Raw genomic sequence first — 18,484 nt, 5'->3', positions numbered from 1 at the left:
TTCTTGGAAGCTCGGGTCTTGTCTCTGGCCTTTTTGGCCAGATTTTCTTATAGCTTCTTGCTCCAGAAGGAAGAGTCAGCCTGAAAAAGAAGCAAATAAAGATAAGGAATGTGCAGTTCAGTATAAGTAATGGCTAAAGAAAATTGGCTTGAAGAACTTACATCTGGAGCCGGGTTAAGAGCACAGAAGGGGTTCAACCCAGTCTTGCTGCTGCTCTCTAAGCTTTCCCCGAGCAGTGTCTTGGTCATCTCATTGATTTCTTTACCCTCCAGACGCACTGGACAGTAACGTTGTGGGTCTTTTACATCACAAGTATATGTGCACATCAAGCTGGTCCGGCGGCTTGAAGGTATCATCCTCCAAGCGACCCAGCATCGGACCAGATCGACTCCGGTTAAACCATTTGCCAACAAGGCTCTTACCTTTGAGAAGGTAGGCATATACTTAGTGGTTCAGCAGCGCCGAGCCGGTCTGGAATTGGATGTTATGGGCTAAGCCGGCAGTCGGGAAACCCGGCAGAGGATTTTTGTCAGATGGAGAAGTATCCTGACAATAAAACCAGGTCTGATTCCAGTCTTTAGGATGACTGGGAAGTGAGGCTGTAGGGAAGATAGCATCTCTTTGCCTTTGAATTGAAATTCCGGCGAGTTCTAGGCAGGGTCCATCCGTAAATTCGGTCTGGCAGTTCAAATAAAAATACTCTATGAAAAGGTTAACGCTGAGCTCTTCTTGAAGATATACTTCACAAAAGACTTTGAAATTGCAGATGTTCGAAATGGAGTTCGGTCCAATGTCTTGGGGATGAAGTTGGAAAAAGTGCAATACATCGCGGAAGAATTTTGAGCCGGGTGGTGAGAAACCATGGTTCATATGATCCGCAAAAACAATGACATTGCCTTCCTTCGGCGGAGGTCTAACTTGTGTTCCGGGGGCGCGCCAGTGGATAATATCTTTGACTGATAGGAAACCCACTTGAACATATTCTGCAAGAGTTTGCTCTGTGATAGTGGAGGCGACCCAATCGCACGAGGTGACAGTTTTGGTCATATTTTATCAAGTGAAGGCCTAGAAAGAAAATTATGGTGGGTCAGGTTTGTGATGATAAGCCACCCAATGGTTAAAGAAGGCGAGATGATTATGCAGAATTGATTGCTGAGAAATAAGAAAATTAAGGGCATGATTAAATCGACAAGGCACAATCGAATAATGTTAAGCTGAGGATGATGCTGGCAGTTTAGTAATTCATGAATAAGCCGGTTAGCACTTGGCGGGTTACAACACTACAAAAAAATACACCTCCGTGATGATACGTGTTTGTCACAGTAGGTCACGTTTTCTGTCATTGATGTACACCCATGACGATTTTATGACAGAATCAAGATAGTCATATCTGTGATGTCATAGAAGTGTTCCATGACATTACCAAAATTATCATCACGGAAGTGTCCACTTCCATGACGATAAATGGCGCATCATAGAAGTGCTTTCATCAAGGGTAACCGACACGTGGCATCCACCATAACGGGTCGCCTTAAGCTATCAGGTTCTGGTTTGGATTCGATAACCCGTTAACAGCCCGGACCAATGGGGATTTGCCACGTGTAAAATCATCATTGGCTGGAGGAAACACGTGTCTGCTCCTCGGTGGGCCAGATGTCATCTGTCCAATGCAGGAGACATGCCTCTGATACGTCAACACGTGGTCGGGCCCAATAGAGGCCCATATCGGTTAAAAAGGTCGGCACAGTCAAAGGCCCGTAGTATTTACTCAGGTACTAGTGGGCTAGCCCAATAACGGCATGTTTAAACATGGCCCATTTACGGCCCGAAGCCAGATCTGGCCTGTTAATTGTTCACCGAATATTTGGGCCCAATTATGGCCCAGTGATATTTCGGCCTGTTAGAGGCCCGATGTAGACATGGGCCCATTTCAGCCCGGTGTGTCTTTCGGCCTGGGAATGGCCCGTGCTGCCCATGGGCCATAAATGGTCTGACGTGACATCCAGCCCTCTAACGGCCCGTGATAAAGGTGGCAACAGTTCAGCCCAACGTGACTTTGGGCCTGTTAAAGGCCTATCGTATAATTCGGCCCATTGATGCCTGTACTAAGCTTTCAGCCTCTTAAAGGCCCATGATATCAGTGGGCCAACTAAGGCCCGAGATATGTTTCGGTCTGGTAATGGCCCGTCATATAACTAGGCCAAAAAAGGCCCAGTCTACATTTCAGCCTGTTGATGGCCCGTCGGCAACTAGTGAAAATTGAGGCCCAACATGCATTTCGGCTTGCTAAAGGCCCATGGTTTCTTCTGGGCCGTAACAGGCCAGCAGAATATTTCAGCATGTTAATGGCCCAAAGCTACATGGGCCCAACTAAGTGCTAGGTCCACTAAAGGCCCAACTAAACTTTCGGCCGAATATAAGCTCGTGTAAGTTGTGGGCCTGACACAAAGTGTGAAGGCCCTAATGGCCTTTCAGGCCCAAGAAAGTTGCAGGCTGGCCCAATTGTGGCCCGCTAAATGCAGGCCCGTTTGACGCGAATGTTTCAGCCCGGTCGACTACATCAGATTTTTTTCAGATAGCGAATGATGACAGTAACTAGTAGGAATTAATAACAAACCTACTCTATACAATAAAGAAATTATGGCATAGTAACTTAGAATAAATCTACACTATACAATAAAGGATTTGTAGTATATTACATCCACTTGGCATCGAAGTTCGCCACCAGTGATCATAAAGCGCAACGAAGAAGCGGATTACAAAAACTGGGCACCATTGCAGCATAACAAAATAATACTGAACCAAGACCACTTCCAAGACAGTTCAAGAAAGGTTAGCCTTGCGCAGGAACTATTGCGCAAGCTGCTGAGCAAGGCTGTGAGACCGGCCTAGCATGTCGATCATAGCTTCTAGGTGTAGTTGTTTAGTAATGAGGTTCTCATTGGTGTTCTCGGCAATCTTTCTTAGAGATAGGACTTCAAGTCGAAGTTGAGTTGCAGAATGCCTTTCTGCTAGAACTTGGGACTGAATAAGTCGAACTAATTCAAACAGCGAATTATGTGAGCTTGTCTGACTACTAGTCTCAAGTAAGTTGAACACTGCATCAAGACAAGACTTTGGTGTTGTCTCGCTATCTTATTTGCCTTCTTTGCTGCAATATATGGTGGGTTTGTCTCACAACATTCAGCGGACTTGTGCATTCCATCAGGCATATCACCCTAAAATAAGCAGCGAGATGATAGGTTTTGCATGTGTATAAACAAAGATGATAACTATGCTGTCAATTCCATCCAATTTCAAATTAGAAAATAAAGAGTAAGTTCAAAATATCAATAGCATAATTTGGCATTGTTCATAATGCGGGGAGCTTCACCACACTACTGGAATACCATGTCAGCATAACAAGCATACATGAAGGGGAAAGACAATCATTGTATCTGTTTTGGTTAATGTGCATGGCATGTTGTTCATGTCATCAGCCACATCAGTAAGATAAAACAAGATATGACAAGGTGCAAACATGGGCTGCTTCACTACACACCGGATTATAGATCCACAAAAACAAGTATACATATAGGGACTATTGAGTAATGTGCATGGTATGAATAAGGAATTTGGTTTTACAAGTAAAACTTGGAACTTAGGGTTGTTGCGAACATGCATTTTGATAGAAATAGCAAACTAAGCAGTAGTTAACGATAGGGAGTATGAGCAAATTAAATAGCAATTGAGGATAAAGGCTTTAGAAGGATTGACTTAAATTAACAGTTAACACCGGCTTTATAATGCCCTTCTCCATGTCAAGGGAAGGATAACTCAAGAATTTCAGCACATAATATTCTTGATAAGCATTGCCTGTACTCTACATTTTGTAGAAAGTAATTATAGATACTAGTAGAACGCCCGTGCGTTGCTACGGGATATAATACATTTCAATGAATCAAATAAATGATTAAATTCATCGTCGAACAAAATTTCTCCCTCGTACGTCTAGATGTGTTCAAACATCAAATGGGTAGCAGAAATTCAACCGTTCGAACAGTCCAAACTCCAAAAATCCAGCCCATATGTGGGGGGGTGATTGTCCAGACAATCCGCCATGTTATCTACAACACGCGGTCCCAACACAAAAACTCCACGCCGTGAGGCACCCTTCTGTTTTCCTGTTAAACCCTCCCCTTCTCACTCGGTTTCCCTTGGTAGTAGGACATTTCACGCTGGAGCCCTCTTCTTTAAAACCGGATGACGCCAACCTCACCATGCACTCCGCCTTGATCCCCTCCCCCCAGTTTCATGTCGATCCACCACAGCCATCATAGAGCAATTGTGCGCTGCCCGTGGCGCGCCTCCGAGCCAGAAGGCAGATCCAATGTGTTCTGATCCATTGCCACGCTGTAACATACTGCAGTACCACAAAGAAAAATGTGACGTCTGTGGTTGGGCATGCAAGTGATACGCCACGGTGTCAATTATTAATAAATGTCGCAACCAAAGAATGTATTTGCCCTTCTATCCTAACCAAAAATTTGTATGACTTGATGAAAAAAATAACCCTCGCTCATGCAATTTGGTGCATAGTCATCTCTGATGAAATTCAATTTGCCACATTTTCTAAAGTAGGGAATTTATTCCGCTCGGACAGTTGTAATTGAATAGACTAACCCCAACACCATCCACTCGCTCTCAACCCTCACTCTTATCACAAAATCCACTAACTCGTGTTCTAAGTGAGCCAGCGATCGATGACACCATGGCAGGCCAGCAACAAGGGACAAGGGCGAGAACCACCTTCAGATGTTATTCACCATAACGCTATAGCATTTTTTTCTTGACAAAAGGGTAATGGTACCTCAACATGCACTCAATAAAAAAATTGCAAATCACAATAAAAAGTATTTGATGAAAAGCAAACAAATACTATTATTTGTTATTTTCTTATATATTTTAGTAAGCAACAAAAACAAGTACATGGGTCGTCCCCATCGAATGCCTCAAAAAAGTAGGCAGTAGCAACAAAAATAAACAAAAGTTCTGACTGGGTTAGCAATTCATCCAAGTATGTTTACATGGACCATCATAATGCAAGACAAATAAACTTAACATAAAAAAACAACAATGATCGGAGATATTACGTACATGATAAAAAAAAGTATGACTCGAGTTTAGTGTGACTCGAAGACCACTTTCCTTCTTATCCCGAGTAACAACTTCAGCTTTGTTTTCACATGATCTCTTTATAGCGTAGGTTAAGGCACTCGGTTCTCAACAAACAAACATACAATTTGAATTAGACATCATCAATGCATGTAGAAAGGTAATGGGAGAAAGCTATTCCATATTTCCAAACAAATAAGGGTCGGTAGTTGTGTTGGTAGAAGCTGTGCTGCTAGAACACCTCTTGCAGCTAGCATGAATAGCTAAGAATGGCATGTACATCAAATAGCGTTTATAAATTACCTGTGGACCATAGTATGTTTTGTCTCTCTGTTCTATCAAGCTATGTAGTATGGCATTTCAGATAACGCAATTTAGAAAATTTAAAAATTATCAAAACCTGAATTTAATCTTGTTATTCATATTACAACTGTACTTAAAAATTAGGCATTTTGACAAACTGTATGGTATATTTTGGTGATTGTGCTTGGTAGGTGTACTTAGTACTTATCAATCGTGTTAGTCACACTAAGAATGCTTATAAGCACAATTATTTTCTACAGAATGCTTACAAGCACAATTATTTTTTACTTGTTAGTCACACTAAGAATGCTTTGAAAGATGTCGGACAATTGAGCAGCAAAATCATTTCGTAAAATGGAAGGAAAATCAAGAATTAGTCGATTAAGGTTAGCAAAAAGAACATATACCTTTGAAACAAATTTGAAATTACCTTTTTCTTCTAAATGAATTAGTGTAGAGGTTCATCAAAAGTATAAATTCAAAATCGATCTATAGCCAAGTAACTGCAGCAACACTGAGAGATGCTGCAAAAGGAATTAACAAATAATTTGGATGCTGAAATTTACCTGTAGAACACGGCATGCAAAAAAATCGACTGAGTTCTATGACCACCATCAGTTGTAAATTTGTTCCAATCCCACATATCATGATAACAATTGAGGCAGCTTGTTCACTGCAAGGAATCCAAAACAGCAATCAAACTACTTCCTCAGAGACTGTAATAAATATAAATAAATAAATTAGATAAGGAATGCCAACCTGAATGCCAGCATAGTACACATGAAAGAAATCAAACTCGTGTTGACCACGAGGGGTTCGTGTGTGTGGGATGACGGAGGGAGGGGGCGACAGATAGCTCATGGAAAACATAACAACAGATATCATACCTTGATTCCTCAACTTGTATATTTGTCGGCATACTTAGCAGCAGCACAATTTTTACATGTTAGCCTGAGTTTTTGTTGGATTTATTTATCTGAATAACTTGATTGGAAAGACCTAAAATATTTTATCTAACAACATGTTTATATACAGATCAATATAATTTTGAATAAATGGCAGATGACTGGCAGAAATTGTAAAATTGTGTTGACAACTGAAACTTCGGACAAAAGAATGAAGACATGGGAGAGAATCCATTTACTGAAACACAAAACAACAAATCAGATATAAAATAAATATGTTTGTCCTATATAGGGCCTTGCGTGTGTTCACTTGAACTGAAAATTAATGTGTACATTGATTTTTTTTAAAGAACAACAATACCAGATATATTTTGTGTAACAATAACAAGTGTAGGGAATAAGACGTTACCTTAAGATGCTATAAAACAATCTCGCCTGAGTCATTTCCTCTCATCTCTAACCATGATGACACGTTGAGAACACAACACCAAGATTGGTAAAGTCGACTTCTACCAAACTTACCTGAAGATGCCCATCTTGTGGGAGTCCGGTTATTAGCTTAGCTTGCTTAGGGAGTGTACTTTTTGGCTTTTAGCCACGTACAGGTTGTCCAATAGAAGTCTTCATGAATTGAGCTGGGCCTGCTCCTGCTTGACCCCGCACTCGCTGCCAAAGGTCAGACCAGAAACGAGGTGACGAGAAAGCTATTCTTCATTCTCACCTTGATATGTATGCACCTGTTGTATTACATCTTTGGCTTCATCTTTTTGGTCTTTGTAGCGCTTATCATAACATGCGCCATGGCACAATTCATGTGGTGCTACTTCCAGTTAGCTGTGCAGCATGAAGACTATATGTGGTGGTGGAGGTTCTCATCGATGCCGGCAACTACTTCCGGTCGAAGTTGCAGATTGTTAGAGTTATATTAGTGATGACTTTTGGTCTTTTGCATTCTAGCCTTTTGGCATCCTCATGTACTTGTATATATGTTGCCTTTGGCCTCCTAATAATATCAAGTTGCTTTCGTAACATGGTATTAGAGCTCTAGGTATTTTTTTCGCACGTCGCAACTCGTGCTACTCCCGATCCAATCTCCTGCACGGCCGCTGTTGCTCTCTTTCCTGCCGGCCGTGATTTTGCTTTGGCATACGTCCATCTCCAGCTACACGCGTTAATTAGCTGATCCATCGCTGTGTTGGATCCTATCGGAGTGCCTGATCGATCAAGCCGCTGGCCGCTTGTATTCCTCCAAGGTCGCCGCCGGCTGTTTGTCTTCCTCTGCGGCTGCCGGCCGCCGGCCTCGTCCGCGCCCCTGCTGCCTTCCGCGGCGCCGCCGGCCGCCGGCCTCCTCCGCGGCGCTGTCGGCCATCGGCCTCGTCCACGCCGCTGCTGCCTTCCGCGGGTGCTCGAGTGGTCGCGCATGCGTTCATAGCCGCTGCTGTTTCGTGTCCAGGCATCCATCCGCTCCAGATCGAGAGCTCTCCAGATCAAGCAGAGGCAGCAGCTATCGGAGGTCAACTGCTCCGCCTCGGTTGTTCGTCTGCTGGATTGAATCGAGTCGCCGCAGTTGCTCTGCTTCGTTTTTGGCCTGGGGTGCTGCCTTTGGGACTCGGCTGTTGGCCTGAGGCCTGATTCTTCAGCTGTTGCCTGATCTATCTGTTGTTGTCACAAAAAAATGGAAGAAAAAGAAACTGGCATGATGTTTCGGTCGGGCCTGCGTCTTCGCCGCCATCCACAGACTTTCGAAGGTGTTCCCTATATTGATCCAGTCTCGCACATGCGCTATCACTCGGTGCTTGGTGCATGTCCGTCTGCGATGTTGTCCCTTTCAAAGTCTTCAACAGGCTGTGTTGGTCGCTATACGTCGACTCCTCTTGCGGCTTCCGTGCACGGCAGTGGCCGCTCTACGTCGACTCTTCCCACGACTTCCGCACCTGGTGATTGTCGCTCTACATCGACTCCTCTCGCGGCTTCCGCGTTTGGCGGTGACCGCTCTACGTCAACACCCTCAGTGGCTTTCTCATGCGACTCTACGTCGACTCGCTACTCCCGGTCGACTCTGCACGCAGCTTCCACGGGTGGAGGTGACTGCTCATCATCGGCAGGTGTTTCTACCACGACCTCTTCGGCCGTGTCCTTGTCTGCGCATGAGATTGCATAGCTAAAATGCATGCTTGATGCTTGGGATTCTTCACCGACGGTTTCTACAGGTTCTGTGGCTAACTCTTCTGGCACTGAGAAACCACCTTCCACTCATTCAGGTACATCCCCATGGATTCTTGATACTGGAGCGTCTTTTCATATGACTTATGATTCCTCCACTTTGACCTCTGTTCAACCTGTGGAGTCTCATGTTCGTGTTCTTACAGCTGATGGCACTCCCCTCCCTATAGCTAGTCGAGGCACTCTTAGCACTTCTTCATTTCATGTTCCCTATTTCACTCATATTCCTCGACTTACCATGCAGCTCATATCTGGTGGTCAGATTGTTGACTCTAGTTGTAGGGTCATTCTCGACTTTGATTCATGTTCTATTCAGGGTCGTCACACGGGCGCTCTGCTTGGTGCTGGCCCTCGACGCTCTGATGGTCTCTGGGAGCTTGACTGGCTTCATCTTTCCTCCGCTGCCACCGCCGCCAGTCTCGCACCCCCTATAGCAGCATCTGCCAGCTCTTTTCAGTAGTGGCATCATCGTCTTGGCCATTTATGTGGTTCTCGTCTCTCATCTTTGGTTCATCGCGGTGTTCTGGGGTCTGTCTCTGGTAACGCTTCGTTGGATTGTCTTGGTTGTCGGCTTGGTAAGCAGATTCAGCTACCCTACCCTCACAGTGAGTCGGTGTCCGAGCGTCCTTTTGATCTCATTCACTCTGATGTTTGGGGTCCGGCTCCCTTCGCTTCGAAAGGGGGTCATCGCTACTATATTATCTTTATAGATGATTTTTCTCGGTACACTTGGATCTATTTCATATCTTCTCGTAGTGAGGTCTTACCTATATACAAAAAATTTGCCGCCATGGTTCATACCCAGTTTTCCACTCCTATTCGTGTTTTTCGCGCAGATTCAGCTGGTGAGTATATCTCCCATGCACTGCGAGGATTTCTTGCTGAGCAGGGTACTCTTACTCAGTTCTCTTGCCCTGGTGCTCATGCTCAGAATGGTGTGTCTGAGCGCAAGCATCGTCACCTTCTTGAGACGGCACGTGCAATGATGATTGCTGCCTCTCTTCCGCCTCACTTCTGCGCCGAGGCTGTTACCACTTCCACCTATCTCATCAACATTCAACCTTCTGCTGCTCTACAGGGTGGTATTCCTCTCGAGCATCTTTTTGGTCGTTCTCCTGATTATTCGGCGCTCCATTCGTTTGGTTGCGTTTGCTATGTTTTGCTTTCCCCTCGTGAACGCACCAAGCTAACCGCTCAGTCTGTTGAGTGTGTCTTTCTTGGATACAGTGATGAGCATAAGGGCTATCGGTGTTGGGATCCTATCGGTCGCCGGATGCGTATTTCCCAGGATGTGACCTTTGATGAATCTCGTCCCTTCTACCCACGTCCATCCCGCTCGGTTTTTTCTACGGAGGACATCTCTTTTCTTACATTTCCAGATACACCACCCTTTGTGCCCAGTATTCCTACTCCTCGTCCTGCTGTTGCAGATCCGACCCCGTCCTCTCCTACGTTTTCTTCTCCTCCCTCATCACATGACTCTCCACCTTCATCGTCGATACCTTCCCCTTCTCCATCTTCATCGCCGATACATTCCCCTTCTCCACCTTCATCATCGATACATTCCCCGTCTCCACCTTCAGTGATTCCACCTCTTTCCTCATTTCCTTTCCATTATACTCGTCGTTCACGTGTTGTGGATAAGTCTACAGATGTGCCTTCTACTTCTGATGTGTCGTCTTCCTCCTCTCACCCGACTTATGGTCTTCGTTCTCAGCCTTGTCCGCCCCCTGACCGTTATTCTCCTTCTCACTATGGTCTTTCCACCGTTCGTGAGCCGACTTCTTATCGAGATGCTATTGTTCATCCTGAATGGCAGTTTGCGATGGCAGAGGAGATTGCTGCCCTTGAGCGCAATGGCACATGGGACCTGGTTTCTCTTCCTCCCCGTGTTCGTCCCATCACTTGTAAGTGGGTCTATAAGATTAAGACTCGCTCAGATGGTTCTCTTGAGCGTTATAAAGCTCGTCTTGTGGCTCGTGGCTTTCAACAAGAGCATGGTCGTGATTACGATGAGACTTTTGCTCCTGTGGCCCATATGACTACTGTTCGCACACTTCTTGCCGTGGCCTCTGTTTGCCACTGGTCTGTGTCTCAGCTTGATGTTAAGAATGCTTTTCTTAACGGTGAGTTGCGTGAGGAAGTTTATATGCAGCCGCCACCTGGGTATTCAGTTCCTGATGGCATGGTTTGCCGTCTTCGTCGCTCTCTATATGGCCTTAAGCAAGTCCCCCGTGCTTGGTTTGAGCGTTTTGCCTTTGTGGTCACTGCAGCTGGTTTTTCGCCCAGCGCTCATGATCCAGCACTGTTTGTCCACCTTTCTTCTCGTGGTCGCACTCTTCTTCTTCTATATGTTGATGACATGATCATCACTGGCGATGATTCTGAGTACATTGCTTTTGTTAAGGCCCGTCTCAGTGAGCAGTTTCTTATGTCTGATCTTGGTCCTCTACGTTACTTTCTTGGGATTGAGGTTTCTTCCACCTCTGATGGCTTTTATATTTCACAAGAAAAGTATATTCATGATCTTCTTGCTCGTGCGGCTCTTAGTGATGAGCGCACTGCTGAGACTCCTATGGAGCTCAATGTTAACCTTCGCGCTTCTGATGGCGAGCTCCTGTCTGATCCGACGCGTTACCGTCATCTTGTTGGGAGTCTTGTCTATCTTGCCGTCACTCGTCCAAATATCTCATATCATGTCCATATTTTGAGCCAGTTTGTTTCCGCTCCCACTTCAGTTCACTATAGTCACCTTCTTCGTGTTCTACGATATCTTCGTGGCATGATCTCTCATCGTCTCTTTTCCCTCATTCTAGCTCATTACAGCTCCAGGCCTATTCATATGCTACGTGGGCTAGTGATCCTTCGGATCGCCGCTCACTTTTTGCTTACTGTGTTTTTCTTGGTGGTTCTCTCATTGCCTGGAAGACGAAGAAATAAACTGCAGTTTCCCGTTCGAGTGCTGAGGCCGAGTTGAGAGATATGGCTCTTCTGACAGCAGAGGTGACTTGGTTACGATGGCTACTGGAGGATTTTGGTGTTTCTGTTACTACAGCTACCACTCTCTTGTGCGACAGTACAGGTGCTATCAACATTGCGCGGGACCCCATGAAGCATGAGCTTACCAAGCATATTGGTGTTGATACTTCCTACGTGCGTGCTGCTATGCAGGATCATGTTATTGCTCTTCAGTATGTACCTTCCGAGTTACAGCTAGCGGACTTCTTCACGAATGCACAGACTAGAGCACACCATAGATTTCACCTCTCCAAACTCAGTGTTGTGGATCCACCATGAGTTTGAGGGGGGGTGTTAGAGTTATATTAGTGATGACTTTTGGTCTTTTGCATTCTAGCCTTTTGGAATCCTCATGTACTTGTATATATGTTGCCTTTGGCCTCCTTAATATCAAGTTGCTTTCGTCACACAGATCACCAAGTTGGTGTCGGGCAGAACAAGGCATCCTCTACTTCGGGTACATGCTGCTTGCTTTCTTCTCCTTCTTTGTGCTCAATGGAACCATCGGCTTTTGCACCTGCTTCTGGTTCACGAGGATGATTTACTTGTCTGTAAAGATGGATTAGATCATAGAGCACACGAAATATACAGAGCATAGAATATATTCTCTCATGAGTCATGACCAAGAGGGTAATAAATTCATAGAACTGAACATGTTCTCTTCGGATCAATATCAGATTCCTATATGGATCACTATAGAACCTTGGTGTCAAGTGGCAAAAGTAGCAGCGTTGTGTAAGACGATGTGCCAGGAGTACTGGGGACGGTGGCAATGGCTAAGCCAGCGGCGCTGGTTGATGCCCTGACAGACAAGATACCCGTAAGTTACGTAGCGGGACACGACGCTATGGCGGCTTCTTGTCAATGGCCGCGCCGAAGGACCTCATTGCTGGCGTGGTGCATGCATGGTCGGCACTCCCGATGGAATTCAACTTTGCGGCAAGCTAACTGCAAAATAAGAAGCAATGATTTTATGCCGATTCATCGACGGAACTGAACCGTAACATCTTCAGTTTAATCAATACTCCCTCCGGCGACGACATCTTGACGTGCGACCGCCATGAACGAGTCATCTTGGCGTGCGCTCAACATCGATGAGTTGATTTGGCCACCCGCAACGACATCATGTCGTGGGACCGTCATAAACAAGGAGTTCTTCCATGCAGCGATGCCGGCAATGAGGTTCTCTGACGCAGCCACAGAAGAGAGGTGCCACAGCTGCATAGCATCGTGTAGCGCGGCTGCCCGTGATGAGATCTCATAGAAATTTTTTTCCTAGCGGCGATGGGTCAGAGGCCGTGATGTTCAGGGAGAGAATGCGGCAGTTTCTTAACCTGCATGTAGCACTTTATCAGTTTCCATGGATGGTAGTAGATAAAGTGCTACATGCAGGTTTTCAGGCAATAAATCTGATTGGGGCGGAGGTGCATGTGGTTTTAAGAAGGTATATAGGGGATCGATTTCTATCATTAAATAACTTAGAAATCAACGTACTCCCTCCGTCACGGTTTAGAAGGCGTGATTGGAAATTCTCTGGGATCTAGGCGGTTATCTATTGGTTGTGATATGGACTAAAAAATAGCATTCACACTAAGCATGCATATAGAAATAGTATATCGGAGTACTAATTAACTATTAGAAATAAATGCAATGTGCCCTAAACCATGTCTATTGTGGAAACGCACGCAAATTTAACTGTGCCTTCTAAACTGTGACGGAGGGAGTATCAGATTAATTAGGAATCTTTCATCCAATTAAGTATGCACGCGTGCCTTGTGTTAGAGTTATATTATTGATGTCCTTTGGCCTTTCACATTCTAGTCTCTTGGCATTCTCTTGTAGCCTTTTGGCATCCTCATGTATGTGTATATATGTTGACTTTGGCCTCCTAATAATACAAGTTGCTATTCTCAACATGGTATTAGAGCTCTAGGGTTTTTTTTGCACACGCGCAACTCATGCTGCTCCCGATCCAATCTCCTCCACGGCCGCAGTTGTTCTCTTTCCTGTCGGCCCGTGCTTTTCTTTTTGCCTGCGTCCATTTCCACCTACAGGAGCTTCCCATCCAAGCTAGGTAGCCACTGTGAATCGATTCAGCGCTAGTGTTGGATCCTATTGGACTTGGTCCCAATCGATCCAGCCGCTGGTCTTCCTCCAAGTTCCACGCCGTTGCTGCCGGCCGCCGGCCTCCTCCGTGCCGCTACTACCTTCTGCGGCACCACCGACCGCCGGTCCCGTCTACGCCGCTGCTGCCGGCCGCCGGCCACTGGCCCCGTCTGCACCGCTGCTGTCGGCCGCCGGCCTTGTCCGTGCCGCTGCTACCTTCTGCGGCACCACCGGCCGCCGGTTCCGTCTGCGCCGCTGCTGCCAGCCGCAGGCCCCTTCCGCGTCGCTGCTGTCTTACCCGGTTGTCCGCGCTCGCTGTTGCCGTTTCACGTCCGGGAGTCTACTGCTTCAGATCGTGGTTATTCTCCTTTGGCTGGCTTTTCGTCTGATTGATCTGCTGGTAGTTCTGACCGGTCTTGTCCTGACCAGTTGACTCTTGGGTGACCTTTGCTAATTCCACACAAAAAAGGATAGAAAAGGAGCACCATGTCTTCCGCATCATCTGGCTATGTCGCCATCCCGCGCTGTCAGGTGATATTCGATGGGGCTAACTATGCTGAGTTCGTTGCCTTTATGCGCATTCACATGTGTGGCATTCGTCTCTGGGGTGTTCTATCCGGCAAGGTCCCCTGTCCTCCACGCCCAGTGCCTCCTGTGGCTCCTACCCCACCGCCGACGCCACCGGCTCCTGCCGCAGATGCTTCTGATGCTGATAGGGCTGCAGCCACGGTTGCTGCTGATGATGCGGCTGCTACTTATGACCAGCATGTCTTGGATTATTCGGATACTCTTTCAGTTTACCATGATGCTCTGGCTGCTTACACTCAGTGGTGCGATGATGATGATGCTCGTGCTACGGCTGTCCTCACTGCCAGTGTTCTACCTCAGTTTGCTTCTGAGTTTATGGGCCTCAGTACTGTCTTTGAGATGTGGTCTCATCTTCGCCACCGCTATCAGCCCTCCGGTGATGCTCTCTACTTGTCTGTGGTCCGTCAGGAGCATGCTCTCCAGCAGGGAGACTCCACTATTGATGAGTTCTACACTCAGAGTTCTACTATCTGGCGTCAGCTTGACTCCGTTCGCACTACTGTTTGTGGCACTTGCCCGTGTTGCCAGACTGTGAGATCAGACTTGGAGTTTCAGCGTGTCTATGAGTTCTTGTCACGGCTTCATGGGGAGTTTGAGCCTCGACGTGCTCAGTTGTTTGCTCGTGGCCATGTTCCTATTTCTGAGGTGCTTTCTGAGCTTCGTGCTGAGGAGACTCGCCTTCGTGGTGCTGGTTTGCTTCAAGTTCCCTCTGTGCTCGCTGCTCGAGCTGCTACTCCACCAGTGTCTTCTCGCTCCAGTGCTCCGCCGCTACTACCCACTCCTCCATAAGCATGATATGCGTAATAGGGAGCGCAATTCTTCTTCTGGGACTCATGCTTCTTCCTCGACGCCGTCTACTGTCTCCTTGACTGAGCAGGATATTGTGAAGCTCAAGCGTCTACTTGCTGCTTCAGGTTCTTCGACAGGTACTGCAGGCTCTGTGACTAGTGCTTCTAGTGCTGAGCGACCACAGTCTAAACAGTCAGGTACATCCCCATGGGTTCTGGATTCTGGAGCTTCATTTCATATGTCATCCGATTCTTCTGTCTTGTCCTCTCGTAGATCTCTCGATCTTCCTATTAATGTTCTTACTGCTGATGGTACTCCTCTTCCTGTTGTGAGTCGAGGCACTCTTGCCACATCTTCCTTTTATGTTCCAGATGTTTCTCATGTGCCTCATCTTACGATGAACCTATTTTCTGCGGGACAGCTTACTGATTCTGGTTGTCGTGTCATTCTTGACGTTGATTCTTGCACTATTCAGGATCGCCACACGAAGGATCTGGTTGGGGCTGGCCCGCGCCGCCATGATTCTCATGGGCTTTGGGAGTTGGACTAGCTTAATGTTCCTTCCGCTACCACCACACTCGCCAGTCCATCTACCTTCGTTGCTTTAGCTACCAGCTCCTTCCACCAGTGGCATCATCGACTTGGTCACCTTTGTGGTTCTTGACTATCGTCTTTAGTTCGTCGTGGTCTTCTGGGGCCTGTCTCAGGAGATGTCTCCTTACAGTGTCAGGGTTGTAGGCTTGGTAAACAAGTTCACTTACCTTATCCTACTAGCGAGTCGGTGTCCCAATGCCCTTTTGATTTAGTACATTCAGATGTGTGGGGTCCAGCTCCCTTCTCTTCCAAAGGGGGCCATCACTACTATATTATTTTTATAGATGATTTCTCTCGCTACACTTGGCTTTATTTCATGTCTTCTCGTAGCGAGGTTCTCTCTATTTATAAGAGTTTTGCCGCCATGGTCAACACTCAGTTCTCTACACCTATTCGTGTGTTTCGTGCTGATTCTGCTGGCGAGTATATCTCCAAAATGTTGCGTGGTTTTCTTGCCGAGGAGGGTACTCTTGCTCAGTTCTCTTGTCCCGGTGCTCACGCTCAGAATGGTGTGGCTGAGCGCAAGCATCGTCACCTTCTTGAGACAACTCGTGCGATGATGATTGCCGCCTCTCTTCCGCCTCATTTCTGGGCTGAGGCTGTCTCCACTGCCACATATCTCATAAACATTCAACCCTCATCTGCTTTACAGGGAGGTATTCCTCTAGAGCGTCTTTCTGATCATTCTCCTGATTATTCCGCTCTTCGTTTGTTTGGTTGTGTTTGTTATGTTCTCCTTGCCCCCCCCCCCCCGAGAACGCACCAAACTAACCGCTCTGTCTGTCGAGTGTGTTTTTCTGGGCTATAGTGATGAGCATAAGGGTTATCAGTGTTGGGATCCTGTCGGTCGACGGATGCGTATTTCTAGGGATGTGACTTTTGATGAGTCTCCTCCATTCTAACCACGACCATCCTCTTTGACCTTTTCAGTAGAGGATATCTCTTTTCTCACGCTTCCTGATACACCTCCCTCTATGCCTCATATTCCTACTCCTCCTTCTCGTCCCACTATTGCAGATCCGACACCGTCTTCTCCTATCGTTTCTTCTCCTTCCTTATTGCATGACACTCCTCCTTCATCACCGATGTCTTCTCCATCTCCATCACCTCCAGTGGTTCCTTCTCATCCCACTTTTCCTTTTCATTATACCCGTCCTCGACGTGTTATAGATGAATCTACTGACGTGCCATCTACTTCTCGTGCACCGTCTTCCTCATCCCAGCCGACTTATGGTCTTCGGGCTCGACCTTGCCCTCCTCCTGACCACTATTCTCCTAGCCAATATGGCCTTTCGGTTGTACTTGAGCCTAACTCTTATCGTGATGCCTTTGTTCATCTTGAATGGCAGTTAGCGATGGCAGAGGAGATTGCCGCTCTTGAGCGCAACAGTACATGGGATCTGGTTTCTCTTCCTCCCCATGTTCGTCCCATCACTTGTAAGTGGGTCTATAAGATTAAGACTCACTCTGATGGTTCTCTTGAGCGTTTTAAAGCTCGTCTTGTGGCTCGTGGCTTTCAGCAGGAGCATGGTCATGATTATAATGAGACATTTGCTCCTGTGGCCCATATGACCACTGTCCGCACAGTTCTTGCCGTGGCCTCTGTTCGCCATTGGTCTGTGTAACAGCTTGATGTTAAAAATGCCTTTCTTAATGGTGAGTTGCGTGAGGAGGTTTATATGCAGCCACCACCTGGGTATTCAGTTCCTGATGGCATGGTTTGTCATCTTCGTCGCTCTCTCTATGGCCTTAAGCAAGCCTCCCGCGCTTGGTTTGAGCGTTTTGCCTCTGTGGTCACTGCTGCTGGTTTTTCATCCAGTGATCACGATCCAGCGTTGTTTGTCCACCTTTCTGCTCGTGGTCGCACTCTTCTTCTTTTATATGTTGATGACATGATCATCACTGGCGACGATTCTGAGTAGATTGCCTTTGTTAAGGCCTGTCTCTCCTCTTCGTTACTTCCTTGGGATTGAGGTTTCCTCCACCTCTGATGGCTTTTTTATTTCCCAAGAAAAGTATATCCAGGATCTTCTTACTCATGCGGCTCTTAGTGATGAGCGCACTGCTGAGACTCCTATGGAGCTCAATGTCCATGTTCGTGCTTCTGACGGTGAGCCCTTGTCTGATCCGACGTGTTATCGCCATCTTGTTGGGAGTCTTGTGTATCTTGCTGTCACTCATCTGGATATCTCCTATCCTATCCATATTCTGAGTCAGTTTGTTTCTGCTCCCACTTCAGTTCACTATAGTCACCTTCTTCGTGTTCTACGATATCTTCGTGGCACGATCTCTCATCGTCTCTTTTCCCCCCGTTCCAGCTCGTTACAGCTCCAGGCCTATTCGGATTCTACGTGGGCTAGTGATCCTACGGATCGCCGTTCACTTTCTGCCTACTGTGTCTTTCTTGGTGGCTCTCTCATTTCCTGAAAGACAAAGAAACAGACTGCAGTTTCTCGTTCGAGTGCAGAGGCCGAATTGCGAGCTATGGCTCTTCTGACGGCAGAGGTGACTTGGTTACAATGGTTACTGGAGGATTTTGGTGTTTCTATTACTACACCTACCACCCTTCTATCAGACAGCACAGGTGCTATCAGTATTGTGCGGGACCCCGTGAAGCATGAGCTTACCAAACACATTGGTGTTGATGCTTCTTATGTGTGTGCTGATGTGCAGGATCATGTTGTTGCTCTTCAGTATGTGCCTTCTGAGTTACAGCTAGCGGACTTCTTCACGAAGGCTCAGACTAGAGCGCAACATGGATTTTACCTCTCCAAACTCAGTGTTGTGGACCCACCATGAGTTTG

At 46.6% G+C, this 18,484-nt stretch overlaps 1 pseudogene; it reads left to right on the top strand.

Moving 5' to 3' along the window:
• Positions 1–14,195: 14,195 nt before the first annotated feature.
• Positions 14,196–18,479, top strand: LOC147984923 (uncharacterized; annotated as a pseudogene).
• The last annotated feature ends 5 nt before the right edge of the window (positions 18,480–18,484 follow it).

The sequence above is a fragment of the Triticum urartu genome, chromosome 2A, assembly GCF_056163025.1.
Source record: "Triticum urartu cultivar PI428250 chromosome 2A, HENAU_Tu73, whole genome shotgun sequence".
Taxonomy (NCBI): Eukaryota; Viridiplantae; Streptophyta; class Magnoliopsida; order Poales; family Poaceae; genus Triticum; species Triticum urartu.
The sequence above is the reverse complement of the archived record's forward strand: the minus strand, read 5'-3'. Positions and strand labels throughout refer to the sequence as shown.